Below are 13,611 nucleotides of genomic sequence, written 5' to 3'. Positions count from 1 at the left end.
ACTCCAAGCTACCTTGTGTGGTTTCAAGAGGAATCCATTGTCAGATCTGAGTTAATGGTGGGATTAAGAGTGTGAAATAAAGACAAAATAATTTGACAAGAACAAAACATTTTCGGGGCAGCATGATGGTGTGGTGGTAGCGCTGCTGCCGTCCAGTAAGGAGACCAGGGCTCGCTTCCCGGGTCCTCCCTGCTTGGAGTTTGCATGTTCTCCTCTTGTCTGTGTGGGTTTCCTCCCACAGTCCAAAGACAAGCAGGTTAGGTGAATTGGCGATCCTAAATTGGCCCTAGAGTGTGTTTGGGGTGTGTTCATTTTCACCCTGTGATGACCCTGGGCACCCTCCCCAGGGTTTGGTTCAACGCCTTTGCTAGCTGGCATAGACAACCCTATACAGAACTATGCAGGTTAGAAAATGACTGGCTGAGAAAACATTTTCACAGAGAGGTGTACTGTGCACCATATGATAATTGAAGCTGACCTTCTTAACGCCTGGAAACATTGGGATATGGGTTTATTAAAAATGTCACTTAATAAAAAAAAACAAGATAATCAAATGAATAGTCTTTTGAGAAAAAAATTGCCAACCTTAACCTTTGGGCTTATCTGTGTCTTCTGTTTTTCATTCCAGTCACTTTAATTAATGGAAAACAAGCCAAGTTCAAATTTGATTTATATTGCAATATTGCAATTTGTGCTCATGGGGGATCTTATAACACATTACAACAGTAATCAAAGGCAGCATGCATGAAAAAATAATAAATAAACACAGGATACAACAGACTAAAAGAAAAAGCAAGGGTTATTGATGGCCTTTGTTTTTAATATGCACTTTTCAGATGACAGAAGCGACCTCTAAATCAATTTGTTGTTGTGCTGCTTGTCTGTCGAACTGCACAGATAGAAACAGATGATAGAATGAGGTCTGTGCCATTGCTGACAGGTTTAGTCTTACATTTTTTGAAATAGGCATTGTGCAGTCTCAGAACAATCACATGAGGGCGCCATTGAACTGTACTTACCATATGGAGATAAAAGCAGTCTTGCAATTTCTCTGCTCATGCTTTGCTGGGGAAAAAAAACTCTCTTCATAAAAGTGCTAAAATGAAACATCTCTAGAAATATAAAATAGATAATTAGATTCCTATGTGCTTTATTCTCATTTTGCTTGGTAAAAATTCTTGCTGATAAAAGTTTCAAGTTATTAAAGCTTTAAGATCTGCTATTAGTAATACAGCATGCACATAGACAGCACACCAAGACAATGACCAGAATTGTTAAATTAATGAATTACAGCAAGGAGAAGTAAAAAGATCTCTGTCATTTTGAATTCAGACTCGGAGATGGTAAGTTATAAAGTATATTAAAAGGATTCAAATACCAGGAAAATGCTAGACTGTGTAAAAGAGATATGAGATAGACACATAAAGGTTTGGGGTTTCCGGCCCCGTATACTGTAAAATTATCCACAGTAATCACAAAAAAAGGTCACGGTCAAAACAATACATGTAACAGTATATCGCTGACAACAAAGATGGCGTCGAAGAAGTTTTTATGGAGGCGGGGCCAGAAGTGGAGGAATTCTGGGAAGGAGCCGTGGTGGATGATGGGATTGCTGACGTCATTGGTGGTGGACAGAGGAAGGGCGGAAGTAGCGTACTGCGGGAAGGAGGTAGGCCCATGGCGGCGGTGCGTTTTTCTGTAAGAGAAGAGAGAAAGGTTAGTACCCCGCCACTCCCTCCTGGCGTATAGCTTCGCGATCGAATTAAGGTTCGTCTGCGGTCCCCTACTCGTGTGTGCGTGACACGACCCCCCCTTCAGCCCAGACCCATCAGGTCGGGCGGACCGAACTGAGAGGTCGTGAATACGGGAGAGGGCATCGGCATTGGCCTGAAGGTTACCCCGACGATAAGTGACGGTGAACTTATACGGTTGCAAATCCAGAAACCACCTGGTGACTCGGGGATTCGACTCTCTGTGCAGTGACATCCACTGAAGAGCAGCGTGATCAGTCACTAGAGTGAATTCGCGACCCAACAGGAAGTAACATAAGTGAGTCACCGCCCACTTAATAGCCAAGGCTTCCCTCTCCACTGCCGCATACCTGGTCTCCTGGTCCAGCAGTTTCCGGCTCAGGTACATTACGGGGTGCTCGACACCATCGATACTCTGGCTCAACACGGCGCCCAGGCCTGTGTCCGAAGCATCGGTCTAGAGGAGAAAAGCAAGAGTAAAATCAGGGGTTCTCAAAATCGGTGCCGAGGTCAGGGCCTTTTTCAAGTCACTGAATGCCTGTCCCGCCTTGTCGTTCCATACCACATACAGGGGAGCACCTTTTCTCGTCAAATCAGTCAAGGGTGCTGCCCTTTCGGAGAAGCGGGCACGAACCGGCGGTAGTACCCCGCTAACCCCAAGAAAGCCTGCACCTGTCTCTTGGTATTCGGACGGGGCCATTCGAGAATGTCTTTTATTTTCGAACATTGGGGTTTCAGCTGGCCTCGTCCCACCACGTAGCCTAAATATTTGGCCTCCTTTAAACTGAAGAAGAACTTACGTGGGTTTATGCGGAGGCCGGCCTTCGGTAGTGTCGCGAGGACAGCGGATACCTGCAATAGATGCTCCTTCCAGGTGTCGGAATAGATGACAACGTCATCCAGGTAGGCGGCACTATAGGACTGGTGGGGCTTTAGCACTCTAACCACCAGATGCTGAAACGTTGCTGGGGCCCCGTGCAGTCCAAATGGAAGGACCTTGTATTGCCAATGTCCACTTGGGGTGCTAAAAGCGTTTTTTTCTTTGGCAGATGCTGCTAAGGGAATTTGCCAGTACCCTTTCGTCATGTCAAGGGTAGTCAGATAACGAGCTGTACCCAAACGCTCGATAAGATCATCTATTCGGGGCATCGGGTAGGCATCGAACTTGGAGACTTGGTTTAGACGTCTGAAGTCGTTACAAAATTTCCAGGAGCCGTCGGGCTTAGACACGAGGACGATCGGACTGGACCAGGGACTATGGCTCTCCTCAATGATGTCCATGTCCAACATCCGTTGAACTTGGAGTTCCACCTCGGCTCGTTTTGCTCCCGGGAGTCTATAGGGTCTCTCCCGGACTATAACCCCAGATGCCGTGACTATGTCGTGCTCAATCAGCGAAGTCCGGCCTGGTGCCTTGCTCACTACTTCAGGTACGGCCAGGATTGCTTGGGTTAACTCCTGCCATTGTAGGGGGGTCAGCTCCTCACCGAGGTTAAGGGCAGGTGTGCACGCGAATAGGGAGAGGGATCCACACGTCTCGGGAGACTACTCCCTGTCTTTCCAAGGCTTTAACAAATTTACATGTTAGACCCTCTCGCTCGGTCGACGGTTTGGTTGTTTAACCAAATAATCGACGAGCCCCTTTCTCTCCTTAACCTCGTATGGTCCTTGCCAGTGAGCTAATAATTTAGAGTGGGATGTAGGAACAAGCACCATCACTCGATCTCCCGGATGGAACTCCCAGAGCACCAAGTTGTGGTTGTAGCACCGAGCTTGCGCTGCTTGCGCACAAGTCGCGTGTTCCTTTAGAAGTGGCCTGATTTTATTGAGCCTGTCGCGCAGTTGCGCCACATACTCTAATATATTCATGGATGGTAGGGCCTCTGCTTCCCAGCCTTCCTTTACTATATCCAATAGCCCTCTGGGTTGTTGTCCATACAATAAGTCGAATGGGGAGAAACCCGTGGAGGCCTGGGGTACCTCCCGGTAAGCAAAAAGTACAAGGGGTAAGAGTTGGTCCCAGTTCCTACCGTCCGCGCTGACTACCTTGCGTAGCATCTGTTTAAGAGTCTGATTAAATTGTTCCACCAACCCGTCGGTTTGCGGGTGATAGACATACGTCTTCTGGTGCTTAATATGGAGTAACCTGGCAACCTCCCTGAACGTATCTGAAGTAAAAGGCGTACCCTGGTCTGTGAGGACTTCTTTGGGTATTCCCACTCTAGAAAATAGGTTGACCAGTTCCCGTGCGATGTTCTTGGTATTAGCGGAGTGCAAGGGAACCGCCTCTGGATACCGGGTTGCGTAGTCGACCATGACCAATATATATTTATAGCCACGGTTAGAGGGTTCCAGGGGTCCGACCAAATCCACCCCTATTCTTTCGAAGGGAATATCAATAAGTGGGATGGGGATGAGAGGAGCACGGTCCCTCCTAGGTATCTGGTGGATCTGACACTCCGGGCAGGACTGGCAGAAATGCCAGACCTCCTTGTTAATCCCGGGCCAGTAAAACCGGAGCTTTATCCTCTCCAATGTTTTCTTGGCCATGAGGTGGGCGCCTAAGAGGTGGGCATGAGCTAGTTCGCATATCTCCCGCCGGAAGGTACGCGGGACTAGCAGCAGTTTCCGCAACTCACCCTCATGGGTCGCAACTCGATATAACAGATCATTTTCCAAAACGAAAAAAGGTCCACGTGGTATGGAATCGCCAGTCTGGGGGCCGCCTGGGACAACAATAGCATTCCAGGCAAACCTCAGGGAGTCGTCATTCCACTGTTCCCTTTTGAATGACGCAGGCGTGGACCGAAATTGTTGTTCTAAACTGTTCAGGAGATCTTGTGAGGTCGCAACCAGAAGTGTTCCCTGGCTCGTGCCTTCCCTGACGGATACTTCCGGGTCATGGTCCATCGCCTGAGAAACTTCCCCCGAAGGGCCTGCGTCATCGCTGTCTGCGCTAGTGCACGGCGTGGGGACCACGGAAAGGGAGCCCTGCCCCTTCATAACCAGACCCAAAGAGGCCCCGGGAGCGGTGTGAGTTCTACCGCTGATTCTGTGCAACCAGTCTTGTCCCAAAATCACAGGAAAAGGGGGCTCGGGTAGGACAGCGACTGGCAAGCGAGTCAGCTCCCCTTTCCAGGCGATATAACACTCCGTGGAACGATAAGATCTGGTCTTCCCATGTACACAAGTGACTTGTAAATGTAGGGATAGCCACTGTCGCGGTAAAACATAGCGGCGAGCAACAATGGTAATGTTGCTGCCGGAATCAAATAGAGCCATCACCGAGTGCTCGTTCACCAACACCGCTCCTGTATTAGGACTTGCCAGGGGATGCGACAGGGCACAGTACCTTTCTGATGTCGCCCAGGTGCAATCCATCGGCTCAACGTTGAGCGGGCACGTAGGTAAGAGGTGGGCGACCTCACCGCACTTGAAACAGCACGGGGAGGCCGGCTTTTCTTTAGGCTTTGGCTGCGCTTCCACAGCGCGTCGAGTGGGTTCGAGGGTGGTGACACGTCCCTGCCGATTCCCGTGAGCTTGCCTTTCTGACCCCCGGAAAATCACGAGCTGATGTTCTAGGACTTCCAGGAGACCCTGCATGTCTGTGTAAGGGTGGCGCCAGACCTGCTGGTCGAGGAAGCTTGGCATTGCATTGACCAGACCCTCACAGGCCACTTGTTCTACAACTCTCCAGGCCTGGGGACCTTCGGGCCGTAGCCATCTCCCCATCTTGCCCCAGAAATCGAATGCCTGAGCTCGGGCCGGCTTCTCAGGGTCAAACTGCCAGCTCCTCCATTCGCCCGTCTGCTGGCCCGGCGTAATGCCGTAGCGTGCCAGGTTCTTCTGTTTTAGTTTGTCGGGGAGGTCATAATAAGCTCGCTGCGCAGGTCCCTTTAGGTACAGTGCCAATATGGACGCCCACTCGGACTGCTGCCGTTGGTTTCGGGTGGCCGTCCTTTCAAAGATGCCCAAGTAAGACTCAATGTCATCAGCCTCCGATAGTGGTACCAGGGGAGGAGGCGTCGGTTGAGGCGGGTCTGCTCTTACCGTTTGCGCTGCGGCCAACCTGGACTTTGTTTCCTCCAACTCCCGATTCGTTGCGGCTTGTGCTCTCTGCAGGGACTGGATCTGCGATGACAGCCCTTGCAACACGGTGTTCAGGTCTTGTCCTTCCGACATATTCCCGGACAATCTATCCAAACGGCTACGCCACTGTAAAAGAGATATGAGATAGACACATAAAGGTTTGGGGTTTCCGGCCCCGTATACTGTAAAATTATCCACAGTAATCACAAAAAAAGGTCAACAATACATGTAACTGTATATCACTGACAACAAAGATGGCGTCGAAGGAGTTTTTATGGAGGCGGGGCCAGAAGTGGAGGAATGCTGGGAAGGAGCCGTGGTGGATGATGGGATTGCTGACGTCATTGGTGGCGGACAGAGGAAGGGCGGAAGTAGCGTACTGCGGGAAGGAGGTAGGCTCATGTCGGCGGTGCGTCTTTTTTTCTGTAAGAGAAGAGAGAAAGGTTAGTACCCCGCCACTCCCTCCTGGCGTATAGCTTCGCGATCGAATTAAGGTCTGTCCGCGGTCCCCTACTCATGCGTGCGTGACAACTGTTTATGGCTGACTTTATACTGGAATCAAAAAAGACAAAGTAAAGAAGGCTGGTGCAATATTTGATAGTAAAAATGATAAAGTAGCAATGTTCAAACAACCAAAAACACTTGAATTAACAACATTGCTAACATTTTGAACAAACAGAGCCATAAATAAAAAATAAAATAATTTTTTCTGAATATTTGAAACATATACAATTTAGTGTCACTTTTAGTTTTCTACCTGCATTTGTATTAGGACTTTTTATTGTATCGTTATCTTTTGAAAATGCTGTAGCACTATCTTGTTATTTAGCAAGCACTGCTGTTTTGGGCACTGTTTGGCATGACATGACAACGCAGTGTTTGAGGGCGTAGTCACGGATGGCGTGCCACATAACATCACGAAGTGCCGATATTAAAGCTGACATGATGTATCTCTGTCCATATAAATGAAAAAAAAAAAAACTTGGTGAGTGGAACTCTGCAGTTCTTTCAGGTTATCTTAAACTTTGGTTAGGTTCTTAAAGACACTTTTTTGGTTTGTGTATTTGGTTTTGTCTTCTGATTTGATTCCTTGGGGTTTGCCAGTTCATCTGTAGAAGAACAAGTCATGGCTAAGTCAAGGCAGCAGTGGCATCAAGTGCAGGATACCATGAAGAAGTAGTGAAAGGGTAAAGAGACTGTGACAGCATGTCACTTCATGAAGCTAAGCAAGACATGCTCTTTATATTGTAAAAGAGACAAGAGGAGACAGCATAAAGGTTTGGGGTTTCCGGCCCCGTATACTGTAGAAATATCCACAATAATAAACAAACAAGGTCATAAAATATAAACAGAAATTGTTCATATGCGCGACGCCAAAAATGCCGTCGGCAGCCATTTTATAAAGGAGGAGCCGGAAGTGGCGGAATGCAGGGAAGAAACCGTGAGGGAGGATGGGACTGATGACGTCAGGAACAATGGTGGAGGAACGGCGGAAGTAACATGCTGCGAGAATGAGGCTTACGGTGGCGGAGCGTCTTTTTTCCTGGAAGAAAGCAAAGGAGGTTAGTACCCCGCCACTCCCTGCCGGCGAACGTCTTCCGAAGCGTGTTAAGGTCCGTCCGCGGTCTCCTATTCGCATGCGTGACAATATATATTAACAAAGATGCTATTCGATGAGGTCAAAAATTTTAGCTTGGCCTGCATTTGAAAAAAACAGAATAGAATTCTTCCCATTATGTCGGTAGAAAGTATAAGCCTTGAAAAGCTTGGCATCCAGGAGCTTCCTAAGGACTTGTCCACTTGCATCTTAGGTTACTTATAGCCCCAATTTTTAGAGTCATTGGAAACTCAGCTTCAAAGTCATCAGATAACTACTATGAAATTATTGTACATGGTGTGGTCTATAGGGGTGTACCAATTCACAAACCCCAGACATAATTACACCACACGCAGTCCCAGATTCCAATTTAGTACTTTAATTAACACCAAAGCATACCTTCTTCTTTCCTTTACACAGCACTTCGCCATAGGACACATCACACCCTGACAATATAGTCAGTTCTTCCTTCCAACCTTTAGATCTTTTCTCCTCCTCCTATCAGGCGAGTTTTCTCCAACTCTTCTTCTGATTCCATCTCCCTGGTCCAAAGGGAGGGCTGTCTTTTAACATCCGACCCCAGAATACTTCCGTTGCTCAAGCCATTGTCATCTGGAAGTACTTCCAAGTTCAGGAGGAAACACCCCTGGACCAGGGAAGTCAGTTCCCAACAGCTACCCCTGGTGGCAACCACAAAATCAAACAGAGCAGATGATTTTGGTCTCGTCCATTGCGAGAGATGGACGTCTGAAGTGGAGCTCCGCTAGCAGCGGTGTTATTTTTCATATTATCTGCTTATTATCCTGAGATATCCTGTATTTATTCAACCCGAAGGGCACTGCTACAGTATATGTAAGCATATATAAACATGGCCAACAAGAAAGGGGGTCTGAAAGAATCGAAAATTAAAGCTGCACCCAAGCGAAGATCAGCAAGCCCTAGTTCAAGATACAGCCTTTCAGAGACAGACCTAGATCAGATGGGCGAAAGTACAGACTCCTCGGGACCACGGTCCGCTATTTCGTCGCCGGCTGAGAGTGAAAAAGGGAGCGAATGTACGATCGTGAGTGCAGATATGGATAGCTCGCCGATCGAAGAAGATCACCTGAAACTGGAAAAGGCCTTGCAGTCCGTGGCATCAATTACTCCACGCGAGCCGGAAACAGCGGGGACACCAGCTACAGTAGAGCCTACGGTACAAGAAAGCACAATTGAAATGTCGGAACTGAAGGTGATGTTCGCTGAGCTCATGCAAGATATAAAGAAAAGCGAGAAGGCAAATGAGAAGGCAAGGTTAAAGGCAAATGAGAAACTGAGACAGGAGTTGAGACAGGAGTTGCAACAGGCAAATTAAAAGGCTGTGACAGGAGCTGAAATAGGCAAACGAAACGCAGCGGCTGGAGCTGCAAAAGGCAAATGAAAGGCTGCAACAGGCAAATGGAAGGCTGCGATAGGAGCTGCAACTGGAGTTGTGACAGGTGCTGGGTAAAATTGAAGAGCACATTCAGGAAAACTCGATTAAACTGAGCACGCTTACTGATCAACTGGAGGATCTCAAGGAGACATTCACGACTCGGATTGAAATAGCCAAAAATTTAGTTGCTAGTGCCGAAGAAAAAGCAGTAAATGTCAGCTCCAAATGCAAAAAACTCGGAGACAGACTGGCTGCTTTGGAAGATGGAAGCAGAAGGAATAATGTCAGAATTGAAGGTCTGCCTGAAAATTGAGAAAGTCCAAACCCTGTGAAATTCGCAGCTGAACTTTTTTCTAAAATAATCCGGGAGGACTTTAAAGCACGTTAGACCTAGATCTTTTATTATTCGCTTTGAAAGATTATCATTTATGATAGAGGTGATGGCACTCCTCAGAAACAAGCAAGAGATTATATATGAAAATAACCACATTCGTATCTTCCTTCACTTCTCTCCAGCAACAGCTACTAAATGCGCAACCTTCTACAACATTAAACAGCGGTTACGGCAAGCCAAATATAGCCTCTTGTATCTGGCCAAACTGAAAGTGGAACTGCAGGGTCAATTCTATGTCTTCACTAGCAAGGAAGAAGCAGAAAAGGAATTAAGAAAGCTGATCCCGGGACTATTCTGATACATAAACTTATCACAACTTATCAGTCCCCTGGAGGTTTTTAAACCCAAACTCAAGAACATATACTTTCTATTCACCAGTACATCATTGCTACTCAAGGATTGATTACCTCTTCATAGACAATAACTTCTTGCCTATGATTAAATCTTGCAAATACGATGCTATTGTTATTTCTGACCACGCACCTATGATCTTGGAGCTAAAAATGCTAAGCCCCATACACTCACCCTGCAGACGGTGTCTCAACCCGCTTCTATTAGCAGACAAGAATTGTACAGAATTCACAAGCAAGAAGTGCGCAATGCAATCTCAGTAATCACCAACGCAAATGGAGATAAAATCGTCGACCACAAAAATATAATGCACACTTTCAGAGACTACTATAAATCCCTATATACTGCTGAGTTTAAAGAAGGCAATACACAATCTAATGCATTTCTGGATACATTACAAATACCACAAATAGACACTTTTAGTGCAGAGGAACTTGATAAACCTCTGGGATTATCAGAATTACTAGATGCTATAAAGTCACTCCAAGGAGGGAAAGCAGCAGGCCCTGATGGCTACCCTGCAGAATTTTACAAGAAATTCTCCGCTCAGCTAGCTCCCCTCCTATTAGCAACATTTACAGAAGCCAGAGATAACCAATCTCTTCCTCAAACTTTTCGCCAAGCACTAATCACCGTTTTTCCAAAACAAAATAAGGACTTATTACAATGTGCATCATACAGACCAATTTCACTTCTGAATAATGATGTTAAAATACTCTCTAAAATCATAACTACAAGGATGGAGAAAGTGCTCCCCTTGGTAATATCACAAGACCAAACTGGATTTATTAGGGGCCGACACTTATCTTCAAATCTGCGACGCCTGTTTAATGTAATATACTCACCAACTAAATCAAAGACCCCAGAAATATTATTATCATTGGATGCAGAAAAAGCATTTGACATGATTGAATGGAAATACCTTTTTACTACATTGGAGAAGTTTGGGTTTGGCCCGAACATTTGTGCATGGATCAAATTACTATATACTAACCCAGAAGCTTCAGTTTGCATCAACAACATTTGCTCAGACTACTTTAAACTACAGTAGAACGTGGTACTAGACAAGGATGCCCCTTTTCAGCGCTACTGTTTGCAATTGTCATTGAACCACTGGCAATACATTGTCAAAATACTGATCAGATAAAGGGGATTATCAGAGAAGGACTGTAACAGAAAATTTCATTATATGCAGATGACATGGTACTGTATATATCAGACCCACAAAATTCTGTGCCTGCAGTCTTAACAGTACTCACAGAATTTCAAAAGATCTCTGGTCTCAGAATTAATCTGAATAAAAGTGTACTCTTTCCAGTGAATTGTCAAGCATATAATATTAGATTAGATACCCTACTTTTAATCATTTCAGTACAGTTTAAAAACCTATGGGTAAACATCACAAGTAAACATGGCTGGGATTCTGATACATCTATTACAATGGTAATGCTGCATTTGTTCTCTTCTTAAAGCTAATCCTTAACAACTGAAGAAATATGTCTTTTGGAGTTGCTGATGTTTCATTTCATTGATGAAAAGGGAAAAAAGGCACAAAGTTTAAAGAGGGTCCTGCTCTGTTTTATATAATTGTGGTGTCACTGGAGTGGTTCTCAGCAAGTTCTTTACCAGATTGGTCTGCTCTCTTACCCTAAACGTCACAAGCACACAAAGGCACACACAAAGAGACCCTATCTACACAAGCCTTGATTATGAGTAAACAGTCTATCACTTCGCAATACTCCACCTAGGTACTCACTAGCTATGGTGTGAACAACACATGGGTTTCCCTGAATATAACCTAACTCTAAGGCTACTTTGGTATCCCCGGCTATAACGTAGACCTGAGGCTGACACACCTTGATCGACAAGAATAACCTAGACACACTTGGTTAAAACCACTTACCAACTAATTACTGTGAGATTCATTCTACTGGGGCACCCGCCTCAGCCTGCTAAACCCAGTAAAAGAAGACAGTGGCAATCCCTTCACACTAGGTGCCTTGTATTTACTTAGTTTTTATATCTAGAGTGATCAAAGTAATAAAGTATAAACATTTAAAAGCAAGTTAGTATTTATGAAAAATTTAAACAGAAAAATAGCTGTAGAAGAAAATTTTGCAAAATACACAAATGCATTTGAGTTATAAATTATTGGTCACACGAAAGAAACAATGCATATGTAGTTAGAAAAATTGCCTTAGTAAAACGTAAATGGCCCATTATAGTTCATTTCAGTTCACTTGAAGAAAATTTTAAAAACTTCTAATAGATTCAGATTAAAGCTTATTGTTTTTTTAATACAATATCTACAGATCCAAAACAAACATTCTGTCCCCACAGCATGCTCTGATGGAGTAAAACTAAATACATTAAATATCTGTATGCCGTTGACTTGTTATAGACTTGTTATTAAAATGATCCTGTATTTATGGCAAAATTATTGTGGTTCAGCCAGGGATTTATTCCAGGCTCAAGTGCCTTTTTTCAAGTTTAGTCTTTTCATTTTTTAGATTTTGTGTATATTGTGTTATTGTTTATGTTTTTTGTCATTAGTATTTTATTTACTAAATATTATATTGCTTTGAAATATGATGCTCCTGTCTTGTGTTGCTAATGTATACATTAGTTGTTTTACTCTGTCCGCTTTATGTGGTGCCTCAGGGGGCAGGGCCATCTAATGGTGAAGCTGGGAACCTGGCAGTATTTAAGAAGAAGCAGCATTTAAGAAGAAGCAGCTGTTTAAATGACTTGTCATTTTATTATTTTTGTTTCAGTTTTCAGATATCCAGGTTTTACCCTCTGAATTTGAACTAAGGTCCTGCTTCTGGTTTTTGTTGTGTCAGGTTTACCTGTTGGGTTTTTCTTTTTTGTTCTGTCTTTTTTGAATTCTTCTCAATAAACAACAAATTATTCAAAGAACATTGTATTCATTGGTCCAAAAGTTTTTAATGGATTTTCTCTTTCCAGTTATTTATTTTTGACTTTAAAAGCCTTTTGCCAACTTTTGGGTCTGTGGAGACTGTTGGCCTGCCTTTTGAGTTTGGGACCAGACTGCCAGAGATGGTGAGGCCTACTCTTTTGATGTAAATCAAAATAGTGCAAATCAGGCTTTTAAATTAATGAATGATTATTTATTTTTTAAAGCCAGAATCATGACAAAAACAAGCTAGACATAACATCATATTTGATGTATACATTGTGGCTTCTTCTACAAAAATGCCACAATAATATGCCAACATGGGAAAGGAAGAAAAAAGGAAAATAGAGACTTAAACCATGTCACTAAATCTGAATATTTTATAATAAATGATTCTCGGAAATTGCTCATTTTCAGAAATATTTCACAGAGTGAACTTGCCAGTCAGTTATACTCTGGAGGTGCCCATGATTATGTGCATGGAACAAGAGAGAAACTTCTCAGTTATTAACAGAAAGATTTAATGGAGACAGATGTTTCCTTTGTCTCATGTGTAGCGGTCAGAAGCCGCTAAGATTCACACTGTCAATGGTGATTTATTTATTTTTGTAGCGGAGATCCCAGGGACGCTCCCAGCCTTGGCCCAACCCGCACACACTCAAAAACAGAGACAAAATAAAGCACACTGGGAACTAACAACAATTAAAGAATACTAGCCAACCCGCGGCATACCATACGCCACATAATCAGGCTGGTTTTTTAATGATTTTTAAGCACAGGGAGAAAATTAACATTGTAACAATGCACGGAACGAACCAACACACAATCGTCCGTGCGGCGCTCAGGCGCGGAGGGTGGAACGGGAGGAGAGAAGGACGTCCACTCCGCTCCCTCCGTCATGCTACTCTGCTGATTTCTCGTCCAGTATGCACTGCTTGCTCATGTGCCCACTTCCAACTCGTCACTCAAGTCGTTGTCGTCTTTGCACAGTCCAGATGCACCTGTGACTCACGTAGACTTCTCATTGCTCTGTGCGGTTTTGGCTGCCTTTCTATATATAATCAACCAAGACACCCGACCACGGTAGTAGCGAGGTAG

Source organism: Polypterus senegalus, chromosome 3 (assembly GCF_016835505.1).
Source record: "Polypterus senegalus isolate Bchr_013 chromosome 3, ASM1683550v1, whole genome shotgun sequence".
NCBI classification, from domain to species: domain Eukaryota; kingdom Metazoa; phylum Chordata; class Cladistia; order Polypteriformes; family Polypteridae; genus Polypterus; species Polypterus senegalus.
This window is presented reverse-complemented; position numbering follows the sequence as displayed.